Source organism: Pezoporus occidentalis, unplaced genomic scaffold (genome assembly GCF_034315485.1).
Source record: "Pezoporus occidentalis ecotype Australia unplaced genomic scaffold, CSIRO_AGI_Poc_V1 ctg91, whole genome shotgun sequence".
NCBI classification, from domain to species: Eukaryota; Metazoa; Chordata; class Aves; order Psittaciformes; family Psittacidae; genus Pezoporus; species Pezoporus occidentalis.
The window spans coordinates 1,997,299-2,018,316 of record NW_026916273.1 but is presented as its reverse complement, the minus strand read 5'-3'; the positions used below and the strand labels follow the sequence as shown (position 1 = coordinate 2,018,316).

The 21,018-nt window shown below is 43.2% G+C and overlaps 1 long non-coding RNA gene across 2 annotated transcripts in view; it reads left to right on the top strand.

Annotated features, from left to right (window-relative positions):
• LOC134156906 (uncharacterized) overlaps nt 1–19,330 on the top strand; it is a 40,446-nt gene extending 21,116 nt beyond the window's left edge. Inside the window, exon 3 of one of the 2 annotated variants that reach the window (XR_009962121.1) lies at nt 18,669–19,330. This is a non-coding gene — a long non-coding RNA (uncharacterized LOC134156906). Of the gene's footprint in view, nt 1–18,665 lie in introns of both variants that reach the window. The other variant, XR_009962122.1, reaches the window with a different exon arrangement.
• The last annotated feature ends 1,688 nt before the right edge of the window (nt 19,331–21,018 follow it).

Sequence of the window (21,018 nt, the reverse complement as noted above, 5' to 3'; positions counted from 1 at the left end):
ACGTCCTTTCCAGTATGTTTCACATATCATTCCCCTTTTCAATCAATAGAACAAAAGCCAACTTCAATCTTCATTCATAATTGGTACAAAAAACAAGCCTGAAGTTTGAAAAGAAAGTTTTAATCATACTTCCTTAAGCCAACATCTTCTCCCCAATATATCTCTTTTCTGACCAGGTTTGGTAATAAGAGGGTCCTGGTGGCCATGAGTTCTCATGGGGCTTCTGACACCACTGGAAAGAGCACCAGCCTTGCCTTTCATCATGTCATAACAAAAACCTCATAAGGATGTGAGTGACTGGAGACCTTCTGAGTTGGAAGAGTTGTATGACCAGTCAAAATCTGGAGCTGTCATCCAAGCTGGCTCTCCAGAAGCAACATCACCTCTTGGTCAGAGAAGACTTAGTCTCTTGAGCTCTGTTTCATACCACTTTGCTCTCCTCAGCCTCTTTCTAGTTGTACAGAGTGGCTTGGGGCATTGTTACATCAGACTCCAGGAATACCTAACTTGAGCTTTATACCATATATAGATCACCTGCTTAGGCAATTTCATGACCATCGCTAGTGGTAAGAGCAATATTTAAATCCCTGTGGTATTTCAGGGGTGTTTGGACTTGAGGGATGGAGTCTTAGGATTTTCATGGCTCTTTCTGGCACTGCAAGCATCATGAAGTATGGCCACCCTATAGCAGCTCCAGCTCAGTGTGATCTCAGGGTCATTCATAACCATTAATAAATTGCCCAAACTTTCTGCACAGTGGAGGTTTGACTTTGCTGTGATTTTTCAGTCAGGGAGGAAACTTAAAGAGCAGCTGGAGGACAATATGCAGATGTTCATTTGACTGAGTTACACAGTGATGGGAGCCCAGTCTTGTAACCCAGGAGCCAGCATGCCCACAGCCCTCTGTGCTCAGAAGTCAGAGGAACAGAAAAGGAGACTGTGTGGGTAACAACAGTATGTCACTGCTGCAAGGACATTGGGAGCTTTAGGGGAGAACTAGAGCAAAGCTTGGCTTTTCCTGCGTGTTAAAATTATGGCTACCTGACTCCTTTACTTGCTTCTCTTAGACCTGCTGGCCGAGGTGCAGGATAGCCACACAAATTACAGTCATCATAGACAACTCCTTGCCTGGCTTTACAGTGAAACAAGGCTTTACCCTGCTTGGTTTTACAGTGAAACCATAATTCTGTCCTCTATATCACAGTCACTGCAGGGCATGATGCTCCTTGAGGTGACAGAGCCAGGCATGACATTTCTTTGCCATGCCCTGGCCTGGCTGTGCTGCAATGAGAATAAGCAATCGCAGGGAGGTGGAAAAATACCTGCCAAGTCATTTGGTTTCCATAGAAGTGGTCCCCTCCCAGCTGACTCCTCTGCAGAAGTTTTCTCTAAACACGTATTCATGCAGCTTGCAGCCAATTCTACTTGCTTTCCATACTGCAATTTCTCCTGTCCTTGAATTTGATCGAACCAAGCCGTAATCGGCATGGTATTCAGGGCTTGGAAGATAGTGTTTCATGAGCCGTGCTCTGACAAATTAAAAGAGTTTACCCTTCTAATTACCTCACCCTTCACCCCCAGCCCCAAACATACAGCAAGGCCTGGGCTTGACCTCGGGAGCTGCTGAGATTTTATTATCACAGATTGATTTCTGTGCAACACCTCAGGGTATTTGCTGGCATAAACATTGCTACAATGGCACAGGCTGTTTGTTTACATCAGTTGGAGGAAAAGACCCCTTATTACTGAAATTCTGCCTTCTTCCCTCAGGCTTCTCCCCGGGAGCCAGCACATAGGCAATATTGATACCTGCTTTTTTAATTTAGGACCAATTGTTATATATAGATGAATGTGACGATGCATAAACAATACACCGCTTTGCTGCGCGGCTTGTTTATTCCAGACCTCATTGGCATGCACAGCACACAGGCAAACCGAAAGCTTCTCTGGATGAGTATTGTCAGATAACTTGCCAGGTTGTTCCCTAGAGAAAATCATCAGGCACACAGAGCTGGAGCTTGTAAGGTCCTTTTATTTCATCTTTTCAATGCACTCTGTGCTAGTACAGCAAAGTTCAGGCTGAATCAGCACTCCCATTAAAATTCCTTATTTTCAGGAATTCATAAGCTGTGGGTGAGCGGAGGGAGAGCAGGATGTGACTGCACGAGAGCGGCGCTCCGGGATGAAGTTGTTCTCACAAAATGTTGAATAGCACACAAAAACAGAATGACAAATGCTCGTTGCATAAAGCGGTCGTGCTGGGTGGCTGTCAGAAGGTGGGCACTGGGGACATCACGCTGCTACATTCAGAGCATTTGGCCGTCTGTGGAGACACCCGCCTGCCTGCGCCCCATCATCCCCCGGCTCTGAAACATGGGCAGGGGTGTTTGCAATTCAGAGGGCTTCTGGGTTCCAATGGGACACAAATGCCTGGACAGCTTGTTTGCTGTGGAGCTTATCATGGCACATGATGTATTCTGCTTAAATAGATTATGAAAGGCCCAATTCTCCCATTAATTGCAAAATTCTCAAGAACTTCATTATGAGCAGGCCTTAAATGTACAGTTTACAGCCTTAATCACTTGATATGCCATATGCCATTTCCCAAATCTAATACTGTGAACAAACCCACTCCTAAGTGCTTTATGATGAACTAAATTTACAGCTGATACCAAACACTATTCAATTCTTTCTTACTGCCTTACTGCTGGGAAGTGTCTTCTGCATTTTTTCTATGGAAGTACTTGGTTCAGTCTGGTGAAATAAGGAGTGAAACGGGCTGGATTTAAAAATGTTGGAGAAGAAACTCTGACCTGCTCTTAGTGTGAGGGCAGCCTTGGTGTTTTCTGAAGAAAATGGGGAATGGCAATCAACCCCTCTGTCTCTGCCCAGCTTGCAGGATATTGGTTTGTGTAAAGATCGTATATTAAATTTACATTACCTTTATAGTTTATAGCAGTGCCTCACTGGCTACCTAATGCATGGAAGCACTCCCAGCATCCAGATGCTGGTATGGCCCATGATTTTGGAAGCTAATGTAAGCATAAAGGAGTTTCCTCAGTTGACTGCATTTGGTATTTGGTATTGTTTCAGAATAGCGAGAACCTACCTCTTCTCCCAGCATCTAGGGGTGACAAGGGAACTCACTACTGACTGGATTTTGTTTGTTTTGGGGGAAAAAAGGAGAACAAAAGATAGTTTGTTAAATGAGACTTTCTTGAGTTGTCTGCTGGAATTGTTTTTTTTTTGTTAGAAAGTAATTGCCAAGTTCAAGCTGCAATTATAATATAAGCATGGTAGGAATAAATGTTGATGGATAGCTGATGTAAATTTAGATGAATGACCTGCTTGACCATAAAAACAAGGTGTCCTGGTTAATGGGCAGGAAAGGCTTGGAAAAATGAATATGTAAAATACATTGAGTGAAGTATAAGAGCCAAGTTAAACGCAATAATGTTTTGGACCTACTTTCCTCTGTATGGTGGCCATCAATATGCTGTGGTCCTGCACCATCAGCCTCAGGGGAGGAGGGTGCAAGTGAATTTAGTAGCAAGGATGCCCTAACTCATGCATTGTTTTCCGATGCATATGCATGAGTAGTGCTTGGAGGGGCTAGTCAATAGGGAGAGCAGGCATATTGGCTGCTTTGTGGTTTGTCTTTTTTCAAACCCACAAACTCTGTGTTTAAGTTTGTCAGCCAGGCTTTTAGGCTCTCTCCATAGTCAGCAGAACCAGATAAGCTGCCTTTATGGGAAACGATTCAAGTTGCTCCTGTCTTTCCTCATTCTTCTTGTCTCAGAGCCCCTAACCAGATTAGTGGGAGGAAATTAAATCATTCCCAAGAGCTGGCCAGGTGTTCCTGCCCGCCCCAGATCTCTCTGGCAGGCAACCAAAGCCCTTGTAGGAAGAGAGGGAGATGCTAGTTGGAGTGTTACCATGTCAAACAGTACTGGCTGTCACACAGAGCTACTGACAAACAAGTCATTCTAGGTTGGAACAACCTGTTAGATCAGTGGCTTTGCCCCTGCCCATGGCAAAACAGGCTCACTTGCCTTGCTATGTGCTGAAGACACTTGTGTAATCTCTATTTCCACTATTTTAAGCAAGTTTCCCTCTTCAGAAAGTGCCTGGGGTGGTATGATGAGCGCATCCAATAGTGACACAAATTAACTGTTAATGACAGAAATACACAACACTTTTTTTTTCTCTCGAAATGCCTATACCCTTTCAGCTGATGAGCAGTTCCCTGGAGGAGCCCCCACACAGCCAGTGTCACAGTGGCTCTTACACTGGCAACACTGCATGGCTGAAAACCTCCCACCGCATTGGGACAAACAATGTTCAGACCCGGGAGGACTCAGTAAGTGGAGCTCAAAAGGTTGACGGTGGGAATAAATGTATTTTGGATGTAATAGGTTCATCAGCCTTAAGTTAGCCCCACAGCAGCAAGGGAGAGTGCCAGGAATGCTGCAGGGCAGCGGGCTCCACACATCTCCTGCCTTATAACAGGCCACTGCTTACAGCTACCACAGACAGTCACTTTCTCCAGGCTGACTTTACTCAAGGGTGTTGCTTGCTATGAAGCTGTTTGTCTCCTTTAAACAGCTTGGAGCAAACCCCAGGATTTCTGGGTGTCACCCATTGCTACAGCCCCCAGGCAGTGGTCCCACTTTGGACAGTGTTGGAGGACCCAGCCTGGCCTCTGTTGATTGAGGGGGTGCAGGGCTCTGAGGAGCATGGGGAATGTGAGTAGAGCTTGGATTTTAAAAGCTTATATTATCAAAGTATATTATTTAAAACATACGTTATTAAAAGCTTTTAATAATTAGTAAATGGGGGAGGGAAATTAGCGTTGGAAGGTGTCTGTTTGGTTGAGCACTGCAGAAAGGTGCCAGCCAAGGACCAGGGGTCCCTCCTTCTCTCAAGTACTTTGGTTACAATGGCCCCATCACAAACATGGGTATTTTTCACATGTGTATTGGGCAGCGTACACAGAGGGTGCAGACATGGGACAGAGTATGCCAGGAGCCCTTGCTGCTCTGAACAGTGGCGAGGGATATGGTGAGGCCAAAGACTATGGTGAGTTCAGCTGGCGGTGTCACCAGTCCCTGGTAGTGGCTTCCTGATACCCATGGAGCAGAACAGAGCTGTAGTGGGTCCCTCATCAGAGCCCAGGTACCGGGGAAAAAACATTCATCTGTGCTGGCAGGTGCTCCAGGGACCGGCTGGATGAGGCTGAGCCCCTGGCAGAGGGGTGAGCTGAGGGCTGGTGCAATCATGCTCCAAAATGGCTTTGGGAAAGATGCTTAACATGAGGTGAGGGGCTTGAAAAATTGCTTGAGCTGTGCGGTCAGCCCTGGCACATCTCTTCAACGAGAACCATTTTTTCTGCTGGGATAATCTATCATACTTGAAACCTTCTGAAAGGCTGTGTCTTTCCCCCTAACCATCTTTATCATTTTAATTTAAAAGCTTTTTAAAATTATCACCCAAATAAATGATAAGTAGTAACAGGGTAAACTGCTCTGAGCTCTCCATTAGTGCAAACAATGCAAAGTGACTGTGCTCTATTTACAGAAAATTAATGAAAGTAAAAAAGATGAACTACGTGTCACTCTAGTGATCGTAAGTTGTTTTTCATGCAAGGAGGTTTGCAGCTTTATACATTCAATTCTGGGACAAAAGAAACATCTCTGAAATATTAATAGTCGCAATATATGATTGCATGTGAAGGGAATAGAAATAACGTTTATTTTATTTAATGAAGACTAATGAAGTTGTTCTGATCTTTCCATTACAGTTTCAACAAGTTTTTCTAATCAAGAAATCCTACTATTTGAAGGCTAATTTTTCATTTGAAACTTCTGAAATGCCAGCAGAACAGTGAAACGCAAAGGCAATGTTGTTGGATTTGAGAACATTTCCAGTTCTAATGGGAAATTAATGCATTTCAGAGCTTTTGTTTTGTTTTTGATGGAAAGAAAAAAACTCAGGCTGTTATAGAAAAGTTTGGTTTTTCGTCATGGTGCTTTGTCTAGAGACAAACATGGCAGATACTCTGCAATAGACTTATCCACAGCTGGATGGGAAAGGGATCCTGAAAGGGATCAGGGCATGATACCATGCAGTTTAAGATAAAGAACACAGTGCTGAGTGATGGAGAGAAGGAAAGAGATAAACACTGAAACCAACTCTTCTGGGGACAGCAGCATCAGCATAGACAGCCTTTGAAAAGTGCCTTCAGCTCTTGAAGCCTGGTTACATATATTGGTAATCAAATAGGACCAGAATATTTTGGGGGTATTCATGTTCAGACTCATAAAGGAGCGTGGCTATACAGCCCCACATGTCTTTGGGATGATGCAAAAAGAGGCCATGGATCTCACCAATTACATGTATGGCTGGTTACAGAGGAGAAGGGCCCTTTGGTGTTGTGGACGCCTAGACTAACGCATAGGCAGGACAGAGAGCCTAAGGCAGGAGTGAGGAAGCTCCTTAAACGGGGAGAACAATTTAAACCTCCCTCTCATCTACTTCCTAGGCAAATGAGCTAGCAACAGAAACATGAAGGGAGAAAAGACTGCTTTGCCCTTTTATTGCCACCTGCAGCTGTGTTTCCAAAACCCCTGCAGGAATGCCAATGCAGGTACTGATAAAGGTCTGATAAAGGACTGATAAAGGTCTCTGTCTAGGTGGACCTGCCTCATATCCCTCTGTCAGCTGCTGGGTTTCAGATCATGCATTGCAGAACTGCTTCTAGAAGAAAAAAAAAACATGGAGTAGTTGCACAGAATTTTGTTTTCTTACTTTCTGTCATATATATCTTAGGCTGTGTTGGTGCTGCTACATAAATCTGCTGTCTAACACCTTCTCATAGCATTAATAGGGTTGTTGAGCCTTCAACATTTTTCACACCTGACAGTTTCTTAGAATGCATCAATTATTTTCCTACCTGTGTTCACAGTTTGTTGTCATTTGTAAAAAGAAAAAAGAAAAAAGAAAAGAAAGGATTGAGTTTACTTTTTATTTAAACAGAAGAACTAAGGTCCTTCATAGCCTTTATATAAGCACAAATGTGTTAACTACCAAAGCCGATGGTGAAATCTGAACTGGTGAACTGCCATTTTCAGGCCAGCAGGCGTGAAGCAGAAGCAGGACAAGAAAGTCATACTGAAAATAAGATGAGAAAGAAATCATTACCTGCTAGTGCCTTTTCTAGCTGCATTGACGCATCATAGCACATGTAAACACCCACAGATACACATGGAAAAGATTTCTGACCTGTATTGTTTCATTGATATAAATTATTGGGTAAATTTTGGGGGGTAAAATTTCCCAATTATTTGGGTAAAATTACCCAGTTTATTTGGTAAATTTCTTCAGTATCATTTATCTTGGGCTGAGAAACAACTGGCTTCTCCCATTCCTTCTGTCCTCCCTTAGTAATTCAGGTTTATTTTTGCCACCTGGCTTATGCCCCTGGCCCCCCTGCCTCAGTTTCTCTTCATGCCCTGCTCTCACTGGACTCCACCTCTCCTCCAGCTTAAGACTGGAATGATGCCCCAGAGGTGGCAGGCTGGGGAGAACTTTACGGCATCTTCTGATGCCACTGGTGCTTCTGGATCAGTGCCATGCCATGCAATGGCACACAGGTTCTTGGCATACGGTGTTGAGGAGCCCTGAGGTCATATTAGCCTTGAAAAAGGAAAAAAAAAAAGGGCTTTTTCCCTGGTGTACTTTGTGTTTTCCCGCAGCAGTGTCATCCACACATTTACTTGACTTCTTTCTTGCCCTTACACACATAAAATAAGAAAGCTGACAATTTTAATATGTATAGACTTTTCTGCCTAATTGAGATTAACATAGACAGTTAATGTATTAGCACAGGAGCTGAACCTTGGTGCCTTACAGGAATTGCTCATCTATTTGCAGGGTCAGGTTCTGATTAGTTATTTTAACACTTGCATATTTGCAGTGCAATGTCATGGGATAGATATACTCATGCTGTCCTGCCCTTCACAGCGCGCACAGGCAGAGGACACCCCCCACCATGTGTACATGCACATACACATGCACATACACCCCACCGCATCTTCTGTCTCTGATTTACAGGCTTTGCCATACTCTTTGGTGGGGCATCACACATCCTTGCGTGATTAGGAAAAAATATGATGCAGCAACCTGGCCTTAAGGAGCCCCTGACCCCTCCTCATGCCTGCATGGATGACCTGAGATGCTGCTGCCTTCTGGATAAAATGAGCAATGAAATTGATTTAGAAGAAGTAGGCAGTACATTAAATTTGTAGTGGATCAACCACCAGTAACTTGATCAGGTCACCTCCACCCATGCCTCTGCCATCCCCAGAAGGACAGTGTGATGGCTGGAAGACCTGTCCCACTGACTGAACCCTTAAAAGAGCAGAAGTGGATTTTCTTAGTTTTTTTTTTTTTGTGCTTTTCATGTGTTGTCAGGGACTGACAGGCTCTAGGAATGTGTCAGGACCACGAAAAGCAGAGCAGGGAGAGAAGGGAAGAGCAGTAAAGTGACCTCTTCACTACACCCCAACCCTGCTCTCCTCCAGTACCTGTTTCACCTTGCTGGATGCTTCGAGGAGATACCCAATCCTGTGTGAGCACTGAGCTTTGCCTGCAGACGAAAGCCAGAGGTGGCTGGATGCTGCTCACCCAGCCCTGCAAGAGGTAAATCTGGAAGAGGCAGTAACCCATTGAACCCTGCTGCTCCCCTGTATTTCCCAACAGGTAGCTCTGTTTTCTTCTCTTTCTTCTCCTGCTTTGACCCTTCTCAGTTTTGGGGGTGTATAGGACTCTGCTGGCTCTTCTCATCACAGTGTATAAAAGCCCAAATCCCATTTCCAGTGGAAGCAAACCCAACACATAACAGAAACTGTTGGGACCGGGATTTGGCACCTGGGGGAGTGGGACCCATCTGTGGCTCCAGCCACATGGCTGCTCTCTGGAGCTCAGCACACAGCTGGGCTGTGGGCACAGAGCAGGGAGGATGAGGAGAGGGGAAAAATCACCCAGGGAAATTATTTACGTGACTTTGATTTCTGCACAAATCTTGCCCTAAAAAGGGCACAGCTGTCACTCCATTTGTCAACATCAGCAAGTAATTATGTAAAGAAAAACATCATTGTACTTTTGACTTTGATGCTTGCTGTATCGGCCAGAGACCGATAGATGGAACACTTGGATTACTCGAGTTAAAGGCACAGTGCGAATGTGCAAAACTGGAAGGGCTCCTCTGGCTTCAGCTAAGCTGGTTATTTTTTTCTCCTAATAATAGAGTGAGAATTGAGAAAGAGAGAGAAAAGTAGCAGCGGAAAAAACAGCTCCTCTTTGTTGAATAGACAGTTTAATTTATCCCTGAGCACAATGTACCTGAAGAATGATAAGAAACAACTTTGATATCATGCTAAATAAATAAAAAAGGGCTTACATAACCTAATTTTCTCTGGTTTTACAGCAGTTTTTATTTTATCAGCTTTCATTTAACCAGAGCAAAATTAATAAGACGAGAAAGTAGGGTTACCTGGGATGCTATGGGAGTTCTTAAACAGAAAGTGTCTGTAAGCTAATTATTTTGTGTGCAGGTCGCTGTGTGGCAGTTCAGGAGGGCTGGCCCCCAGGAGAAGCTGATGTTGGGTGAATGACACTGAAAGCTGGGCACCCAGGTCCCCAGGCTGGAGCTCGCCCCCAGATCAAGTGGCTCCACATGTACCACCTTGCATCAGCACTGGGCTGCTTGGGTGCTTGGGCTTGGCAGGCAGCCATAAGTGTCTTGGAGGTGGGGAGAATTCTTTATGGAGAGGAGAAATCATAAAATCATAGAATAGTTAGGGTTGGAAAGGACCTTAAGATCATCAAGTTCCAACCCACCTCACACTCAACCATGTCACCCAAGGCTCTGTTCAACCTGGCCTTGAACACCGCAACAGATGGAGCATTCACAACTTCCCTGGGCAACCCATTCCAGTGCCTCACCACTCTTACAGTAAAGAACTTCTTCCTTATATCCAACCTAAACTTCCCCTGTTTAACTGGTTACCCCTTGTCCTGTCACTACAGTCTCTAATGAAGAGTCCCTCCCCAGTAACCCTATAGCCCCCCTTCAGATACTGGAAGGCTTGCTATGAGGTCTCCAAACAGCCTTCTCTTCTCCAGGTTGAACAGCCCCAACTTTCTCAGCCTGTCTTCATACAGGAGGTGCTCCAGTCCCCTGATCATCCTCGTGGCCCTTCTCTGGACTTGTTCCAACAGTTCCATGTCCTTTTTATGTTGAAGACACCAGAACTGCACAAAATACTCCAAGTGAGGTCTCATGAGAGAAGAATAGAGGGGCAGCATCACCTCCTTGGACCTGCTGGTCACGCTCCTTTTGATGTCTGCCACGCTGAGTGCAAGCTCAGTGTTCCCAAGCATTGCAACACCCCCAAGATTTCAGAGGCAGTTGATTAAAACATTATTTACTCTGTGTGAGAGCACAAAAAGCCCCTCAGTTTGTAATTTCCTCCCATCCCCTCACTCCCATTCCCCAAGAATAAGAGCTAAGGAGAAAAGAAAGTAAAAGGTTAAATAAACAATTATATATATTTTTTACAGATTTTGATTCTGCTTGATTTAGAGATGAACCAGAATTACAACTACAAATCGAGGATATGATGTCAACTACTTTGCTTCCCTTCCTCATATCATCCAGCATTCACAGGTGGGAACACAGAACCCATCAGTATGTCACCAGCTGATGGTGGCTTCAGGCATGCCTTTAGCTTTTTAGGCTTTGGGTATGTATTAATATCAGTCCGGAAGGAATGGAGGAGCTGAGGGTTTAAATGTAAACCTTCCCATTTTAAAGAAAAAAGCAGTGGTAGGTGATTTTCTTATTATTTCTCTCCTGTTGCATCGTGAAGGAGAGAGCAAGCTGAGGAGGCTCATTTACAGCACTTTCAATTTTGAGAAGTACAATTCACATTAATCCATTAAAAGTAGGGGGTGTCAGTGCCTGTCTGACTAGCCGGTGAGGGCAAGGGGGAATTACATCAGTGAAGAACCTCAGCCTTCAAAGCTGCCATGAGTGGTACTGCAGCAGCGTCTTGTGCAATAAATGTTTCTGAGAGGCTTAAAACACCCTCTACAGCTGGGGCTGTTTGGCTGCCTCACAGGTCCTGCTTTTCTGCCCTTGGGCTGAGCTTAAAGGCTTCTGGTAATGAGAAGACTTGATGCTGGCCCAGCCCAGGAGCTGGCTCACCCTCCCAACAGTGATGCCCGTCTGCCAAGCACTGGTCCCAGGGCATAAATAACTCTCACGACTGGTCCCAGGGCATAAATAGCTTGCAACGGTCTGATGTGGAACTAAGCCTCCTACTTTACATGCATGGTATCCCTGCTGCTGGAAGTAAACTTGTACATGCAAATTGTACATCAGTAAACAGTGACAAATGTGGCCTGATTCCTCGGGCATTAGGCATTTACATTGGTACTTTTTGTGCTTTGGAAGTGCAAAACATGGAATGGGAAAATAAATTAGCTAGTATTAGGGGTTATTTCACTTGGACTTTTATCTTTTTTACGAAAGGAAGAAACTCCATGGTTGTGCAGCATGTTAAAAAATGCTAGCTGTAAAGTGGCAATGTGTGCTTTTGGCTTGCTTCCTGCAGTTGTTTACTGCTTTCATGCCACTTAAATAATGATAAAAGTTGTGTGTGCACGGTTCAGCAAGTCATTATTATAGTTCTCTCTCTGGCCCATGGTGTGCCAGTTTCATGCTTGTCCTACAGTGCCGAGTGACATACAGACAGGGGCTGTAGGAAGACATTCACTGCGTAGTCCTGATAACAGGCCAAGGACACCTCTAACACAAAACATGTCTGAGAGGTCGACTGAAACAGGTGGGGTCATGCTTCATGCTAGAGCTGTGCTGCAATACAACCACTACTGCTGATTTACCCTCACTGTACCAACAGGCTTCATACCATAAAGAAGGTAATACAGGAGTATAGCAAGCCACAGATACCCCTTTGAAATAGATTGGTGTACAGAAATATATTGCAGATGGTATTTACTTAAAAGACAAGTAAATTTTTATTTTTGTGTCTGTTTGGAATAAACCTAATTAAAAGCTAAGCAGAGGGGTTTTCCTCTTCACTTAAAATATTACAATTAGTGGCAACATCTGCCAAATTTATTATTTGTATGTACAGGATTATAAAATATACTTCCCCAGCATTATAAACTGGTCTACAAAACGCCTGCAAGTAGCTAATTAAACAATATTAAAATGCTAAACTAATTTGGAGTAAGAGAAGTCAATATAATTTTTTGTCTTGAAAGTGTTTTTCTTATTCTATTACAGAACTCCAGGGAAAATGTGCTATGGGATGAACTGGTGAGGGTGTCACCATATGTGGGGTCTGTAAAGTACAGGCTGACACTTCAGTTGAACTCAATATTGGGATGTTAGATTGCAGAAGTGTCCGATGGGTGGTTGCTGAATCAACAGGATTTGAGTGAAACAAGACTTCAGGGGATCACAGTCACTGCTCTGTGTGGCACAAGGAACAGACTTCCGCACCTTATGGTATGTGGTGAAGATAGTGCCTGAAGAAGAAATTCCTCCCTGGCATAAAATACTCTTTTACCATAGCTTTTCATACCCTGAAGCTACCTAAGGTGGAACACAGTGGGAGTCTTCTCTGCAAGGACAAAAAGGATTGCTCACGGTGCAGAGCTGTATGCATCGTTCTTTTGAGCTGGTGTTGAATTCAGTTCCTCTCTCCGTCTCCTCAGCCAATGCATTAAACAGTTCCCTCTGCTGTCCTGGTGTTAAAGCCTAGTGGTGGATGCATGTCCTGGGAGGTGGAGTGCTTCCAGAAGACCGTTAGTATCAAAGTACATGGGCAGGAGGTGGACACAGAAACCAGAGTAGCTGTTCATTGTCTGGTGTTTGGTAGGAGCTTGACCCACCTGCGGTGTGACTCACACCCTCAGGAGACTGATTAAGCAGAGGAATACCTCTGCTTGGGTTATAAATAGCCTACAGTGTACATAGCCCAAAGGATGTATAAAAATAGTCAAGGATGACCTTGATTGCCGTCATTGGCAGCTGAATCAGCCTGTGTGTCTTTGCCCAGAGGTGGATCAAACAGGAGTGTGTGTACGAGCAGGAATAGCTGGGAGGAGAAACTCCTTCTCTGGGGAATTTCAATGGTGACTTTCCTCTGCGGCTGTTACCTGACTGCAACTCCAGCTCAGCATCAGTAACTCCAGATGGAAACACAATGTCAGCCTGTTAACAGAGACACTGTGAATAAGCTTACAGACAGGACCCTCCAGACCACCTATGCGTAATCTTAGATGATGGGTTTAGGTGAGGTACAAGGGAGCCACTACTGCAGGATTAATGGCATCATGAATTGATCTGAGCCACTAGATGCCTACAAGCTTGGCCCTGCTTTTAGTGAGTAGAAGTGGGGACACATCAATAGTAGGTCTGTTTTGGAAAGACTCATTAATACTGCCTCTTCTACCCCTTTAGTCCAGAGATAGCCAACTGGTCTTTGTCTCCTCTCTGTGCTTTTAACCTCAGCTATTAGCTGTTTCTTCAGCTCTGAGAATTGAGTTCCCAAGTCTACTTAAGCTAGCAGAGTATCTTTGTACGGCCTATCACAGCTCCCAGTTATCTAAGTGGCATAATTCGCATTGATTTGATTAATACAAAGCATTTTTAGCCATTTAGAGCCAAAGCTGATTTTCTGTTGCCATTGTGTACTCAACGCCTGGAGATAAAGATACACTGGAGTTGCTTTGCCTTCCAGACATCTCCATTCCCACCTGGTGCACATCGGCTCACAGAGGTACCTCACTGTGTAGTCAGTTAGGCACAGACCTTCTGGTTGTTGCTGCTGGAAGTTTTGTCCAGAAAACTGGGAGTCTTCCTCTTATGTTCAGGTGGGAAGGGAATACGTGTCACTGGGACCTGTATTTATCAGTGTATAGAGAAGAAGTTGGTTGGTACCAAAACATTTGCCCTGGCCCTTAGGTGTACAAAATATCCACGAGGATCAAGAAAACATCTAGCGTAAATAAAATGACTCTTCTCTGGCTTTTGGTGTGCAGGCAGCTGGCTACCCTGCCTGGTTAACCTTCCTCCTCTTCATGGGCTAACCAGCACTATGACAGCACCATGACAGGGGAGGGAGCATGTGGGAGTTTTTGCCCTCTACCAGATAGAGATATGCTGGGGGGGGGGGAAGGAAGCAGAGGTATTTGTGCCCATGCAGGGTAGACATGATGGGTCCCACTAAGAGAGCTGTGCTGCTTTTGAGCTTCCACATATCTACCCTGCTGATTCTCAGTTATAATGCAGGTTAAGCCCAAGGATCACAGGAGACAGGAGGAAAGAAGGTTTTGGGGTAGAGCCATTAATTAATTCCTGTAAAATGTTTTTTTTCCACTCTCACTGCTATGAAAGTCTTTTTCATTGCTGTTTTTTAAACACTCAAACTGATTCCTCTTTTCCAACTTCAGAGTTGATTTAAAGCGCTGTTAGACTTCTCAGATCTATTTTGGACTAGCCTGTTAAGACAAGCCTGCAGACAGATCCCATTAGCACCTATTCTTTCCCCCACCCTGGTGAAGTCTCTTTGTGTGACCTGGAGAGTGATGAACGATTGCAAGTGTAAACTCAGATACAACCAGGGACTGCAGTGGTAAGCACGTGTTCAGGGACCAACTAATGCACCCACAGAGGCCATGTAGGTAAAGAGCAACTGTCACAAATAGCCAGGCAATGCAATACGTACCCACTTGTCTCTTTCTAGAATATTTTCTATTTCCCTTACTTTTAGCAAATGCACTGATATATTACATGTCTGATCAGTCTTAGGAAATTCACAGTCTACATTTTTTTTTCCTCTGTGAAAGCTTTTAATAATTCAAATCCACTATGAGGGACACTTTGTCTTCTCCCCTGTGCAAAGGACAGCTTAAGCTCTGCCTCTATGATGTTGGACTACTCAAGACTCCCCCTTGCAAATTATTAGACCTAATTTAGCTTTTGTTAATTCTGCTTTTTCACAATTTTACTCCATAAACCATAGAGACTGTCTGGTTGAACATGATCCTTGCAACAGTTGATCCATCAGCCAAAATCAGACTAAGTTTTGCTGGCCAACACGACTGTTAATTTTGGCTGAGCTCTTCCATGTGAGAGAATTATCTGCTCCATTGGGCAGCTCTGGCAGCAGGAATTCTATAGGAAGTCACTGGGTTGTGACACTACAAACCAGTATGATGCTCCATGCTTTGATCTTCAGATGGGCTGGCAGAGCAGCAGAGGTTATGAACTGACTGAAGAATAAGGAATTGTACATACTAGGAGGCATTCAATAGTATGGGGAAACAGATTAATCTTTCTTCCCTGTTAACATAAGTACCTGGAAAAACCTGCAACTCATCTAAAATAATATACATAGATAGATGCATACAGATATATACAAACCTTATGGGTATGCATGTATACATTTCAAAGTAGGGATGTTGGAAATGCACACCTTTGTTTCCCAGGGTTACAGTATTTAATGACTACTCAGTTTAAATCCTCTCACTACATAGCTGCCAGGATGAAAATGACTTTTTGGTTCCTTTCCCCCTCTACGATGTTATTTTTTTAATGTCAAATGTGATGCTTTTGACACTCATAAAAAGTATTAATTTGTAAATTAATTTATTTATAGGCTTTTTTATAGAGTTCAGCACTGTCAAGTCTGAATGCCCTTCAAAAGTTGCTAGGTGACACTGTCATCTCAGCCTGATGAACAAATGAGAGCTCATACTGTTGATGCAGTGACTTCAAGCAAACATCCTGCTTTTGTTTGACAGAGGCTTCTTTCTTTTATTTTTTGCAAATCATTGTAGGTTTGTTATGAACTGCAAGCAAGCTCAAATTATACTTTTCACCAGTTATGATTTAATTCATAACTAAACTAGTACAAAAAGTCAATGCAAATCTTTCCGTGTGAAATCAGAGCAATTCATATATTTGCATGAGCAACAATATTCACAGACTGGTCCAGGAAAAAAACGTTTTCACAATTTCTAACCTGAACTACATTTATCAAAGATGTAGCTAATTCCTGTTTCCCTGCCTCCACTGAGTGCAGGTGATCGGAAGAGTGCATCATCTTTGTAACACCCCTTCATACTCAGGAAGACTAGTTGAAAAAAGCACGCATACAGTGGAGCCAAGGCCCTGCATACAAACCAGAAACATATGTGAGTATGCATGTGCTTGTGAACCCAGGGCAGACCCTCAATTCTGACAATATGGGTCCATCAGAAAAAAGCATGTTTTTTTCTCTGACTCCTTCCCAGTAGCTGGAGCCATATTATAAAATGGGTGAAAAGACCCAAACACCCTCTTATTTGTTCACATAATTTTCCTTTTTCCTTTCTTTTTTCCCCTTAAAACAAACATTTCCTGCTTCTTTTCTCCCTGCTTTGAAATAGTAACGACTCTACATTGACTCAAAGTGTTCACACAGTGTTTGCACTTACATGGAACTGGTAAGAAACATGTTTCTAACAATTTCCCTGTAGGCAGGAACCTATGGAGCTGGGAAATGTCTCTCAGTGGGGTTTATCTGCAGCAAAATTGTGAGTTTGAAAAGGGGCTCTCAAAGGGCTTTCAAGGCTTTGGCCTGGCTCTCTCTAGCAACATTTCTGTGATCCAAATTGGCATTGATTCGAGATGTGTTCCTCTGCAGGGTAAACAATACCTTAAAGCAGCTGCTAATTAGCTCAGCTCTGTTCTGTTCTTGCTTTTCATGTCTAGATACCTCCTTCAGAAATAAGAAACAGAAGGAAAACATCCAAGCAGAAGAATCAGTAGGCAAAGGAAAAAGAAATACATAGGGACTGCAAGTGAAAAATTAATGAGAAGAGACCTGATTTTATAAAGCTTATATAAAGCTGGGCTGCGTCTGTGCAAGGAACAGTGACCTAGAAAGAGAAATCTGTAAAAATTCAGAGCAAGGTGCAAAACTGGGATCCCTCGTTTATGGCCAATGTGAGCTCATCTTTGACATATCTATCTGGTTTTCCCTCATCTCTGGCAGGTCCTGGCTCAGGAAGCAGCAGGGCTGCAGCAGGGCTCCATCAGTGCTCACGGAGAAGGTTTGGCTAAGTGTGAGGCCAGAGAAACCGTACTATGGGCTCAGCATGGCTTATTTTACATTTATTGGCTATGTCCAACCTCTTTATGCAGGATGGGGAATATTTATCTTTATTTCACAAAACCTCAATTATTGGGCATGTTCTTTCATAGCCATTCCCATAAGAAAAAGACCTTGCATGTTAGGGCTGAGATTCTCACTAAACACACACTACTTAATACCTGACCTACAGGACAAAGAGAGGAGCATCTGCAGGAGTGCCAAATCAACATGCTCATTTGAATTACACCTCTTGCTAACTCACCTGTTGCCCTGAGTGGAATTATTAAAAATGAAACCTTGTCTTTTATATTAAGAGCATCCCAGGCAATACTGAGCAGGTCACCCTCTGCTGTTAACAGGTCTCTGAGTATTAACAAAACATTTCTCTCTCCTACTAATTTCTCCTGCCAATCTTTGTCTTACAGTTTGAATAAAGGGATCAAGGCATCATCTTCTGTTGCACCACATAAGCTTATTCTTAATGGTATCATCCTTTAGCAGTGAGTCTAATTTGATTGTTTCCAAACCAGGAAGGACAGCTGTCAGCTACCTCCTAGAATAGATTCAAAGGCTATAACCAAGAAACCTCCAATAAGTTGTTCAAAGCTGGTGCTTATCACTCTTCAAAAGACTGTGAAGACAATAAACTAGTCAATTTACTCTAATGGACAGGTGCAATCTGAGTATTTAGTGTCTCGTTAATATTGACTGGCAAGCTTAAAAGAATTTGAATGCCATGGATGTCAGCCTCTAGACTGTCGAGACATGAAGCAGCTATGATAAACATTTGTACTTGCACAAGAGGCTAATTCCAGTTTATTTTCTGAGGTGTTAACTATTGAAAATAATGATGTGTAAAACTTGCACTTTGTGAAACTGTTCAGATCTCCCTTGGAAACAATTGCTGTTAATTCTCATAAGGTTGCAAGGAGTCACCATACAATAGCAGGGTTTTTTCCTGAGGAATCCGATCTGGGTTCTCTCAACATTTGGCACCACTATTTATTGTCCTCTTTTGACTCTCCCACTTTTGCCAGCGTCCCAGCCTCTAATGACTTAAGGCAGACTTATTGTCATACCACTTGTACCAGGTAGGGCAAAGGATTATTATATCCACTTACAGACTGGGAGGGCATCCAGAGAGACTGCTCCCCACCTCCTGAAAGGCATTTAGCTCAGGTAGCATCACTGTGCAGCACCTGCAACTGATGAACCCTGAAGCAACCTGTTTGTTTTTCTGCAGAGAGCTGCCCAGGTCCATACCCCCTGGGGGACACCAGCTGGCAAGGCAGCCTTCCCTCGGTTGTTTTAGGGTATTTATGTAGTATGTATGTGTTTAAGAACGCTGTTGCAGGGGACAGACTATTAAACCATCTGTTGCACAAGTTTAGAAAAATACACACTTCTCAATGTCTGTTTTCTTTGTTTTAGCAGCACATTATCCATTTTGCTGCTGGCACCTGCATCTTTCTGACCCTGGAACCTCTGCACAGAGGGAAGAGCATCCTTAGGGCTGGCTTGGGAAAGGCGGGGTAGTCAGCAAGTGACTTCTTAACCTCAGGATACTAATTAAAAAAGCCCTCGAGTCAGCTCCAAGTCAGGTAACAAAACAAAAAGCCCCAAAAGGCCTGGAGGGGGATGGATATTCAGTAAATAACAAGCCCTGTAAGACCTTTCTGTTGGTGCCAGGCAGACGGTTTCAATACACCAAGCTGAAGTCTTGCTGAAAGTTGAAACCACTTATGTACAATTTCTTTTTTTTCAGAAATAGAGGGAAATTGTTAACTTTCCTCTTCCCAAATAGCTGATTATTTAGCAGAGTTGAACTATTAGTGGCTTAACAAAGAAAGAACTATACACAAGCTAATAACAGTATTTTTACAATAAATTCTCTTTTGCCTTCTGTGAGCTGAAACAATTGTTTCAATGCTGACAGACGATTAGAGCTAAATAAACAGTATTAAATAGACAAAATATTTCTTGACTGTGAGCATTTGGGGGTTTCTGAATAGTTTCCTATAACAAGGATTTTCATGTATCACTGAATGGCATGTTTAAATAAATTGAAAAGCAGAGGTTTGCCTGTGAAACATTGACTTTGACTATCTGCTTTTCATCAAACACAACTAATTTGCACTTTAACCTATTTCCTGTTTTATTAGGTGATTGTACCTTTCCAGTGCGAGTTTAAAACACCACATGCAACAAATAACGCATATCTAAGGACATACTTCCAACAAAATACTTTCCGAACTTTTGATGTTTGTGGTATTATCATGAAGGTTAATGATGACAGGAATAATAGCAAGCAGTAGGTGCTGAAACTCTTATAATAAAAGAGCAACAAAGTGAATATGAAGCTTTAATGTACTTACATTTATATGTGCCTATTATTCTAGTATTTGACTAACTCCACAAACTCCATTTTTCTTCAAAGTTTCTCCTATTTTATACCAAAACCACTGTATGGAAAGTAGCTGTTTTAAAAATAGATCTCATATCAATTCTGTATCATGAAAAAACTTTTGATATAAGCCACACAATGCCATGAAATATATTTCCATTTCAGTTGATTTAGAAAAGAAAATCTATTTCTTTATACTGGGTTAATATAGAAATCCGGAAACTCTAGGCTGTAGTGAAAGTGCTAAAGCCAATTTAATTGGAAAACAAGAGAAATTACCAGACTTCCCTATTTCTTGGTATATGCAGCACCTGTCTCTGTGCCATTGAATGCAGTAGAGGATCTGCCATGGACCCCAGAGGGGTTTTCCTTCACAAGAGAATTCTACTGTCTTTCACAAGCAGCCCTTCAGGTCTAGTAAGTGCTAATGAAATTGCTCTAATAAATTAGCGATTACAGATCCAAATATTAAAATGTAGCTCTCCTCAGCAGAAACCAAAGATGATGAGGCCCTTCAACAAAAAAATCTGTATTTTCAAATGCTGTGATTAAAACCCCAGTTTCAGAAACACATAATATGCGTAAACCAGAGAGAGCTCTTAAAGATGGGTTATAGCTGATTTCCCTGTACAGCTTGTCTTTAAGTTTCTGCGGTTGCTAAGATACCAGCAGTATTACCTTTCACTATGTCTTTGGGATTTGAAGATTTATATTCTCTTATTGCCCGTGAAAGTCTCCTCCATATATTGCATCCATACCTTTATCTGCACCTTTCCTTTCAGAAAGAGTGTAGGTGAGATTCTCCACATGTATAAAACCACAGACCTCCAGTTACTCCAGTGGACCACTCCTACCTTCCAGCTACTTAAAATCTGGTCGTTAAATGCAACTGTTTTATTTAGAAATTAGCAGTTTTGTTGTTGTGTCACACCAGGTAATGTAGACTTCTATAAAAGAAAGAACTTCAGTGGCCTAAAACCTGCCAGAATAATCCATCTTTATCACTGACATGGACAGTGGGATTGAGTGCACCCTCAGCAAGTTTGCCGATGACACCAAGCTGTGTGGTTCGGTTGATACCCTGGAGGGAAGGAATGCCATCCAGAGGGACCTCGACATGCTTGTGAGGTGGGCTGATGCCAACCTCATGAGGTTTAACCATGACAAGTGCAAGGTCCTACACCTGGGTCGGAGCAATCCCAGGCACAGCTGCAGGCTGGGCAGAGAAGAGATTCAGAGCAGCCCTGTGGGGAAGGACTTGGGGGCGCTGGTTGATGAGAAAATGAACATGAGCCGGCTTCAGTGTGTGTTTGAAGCCCAGAAAGCAACCGTATCCTGGGCCACATCAAAAGGAGTGTGACCAGCAGGTTGAAGGAGGTG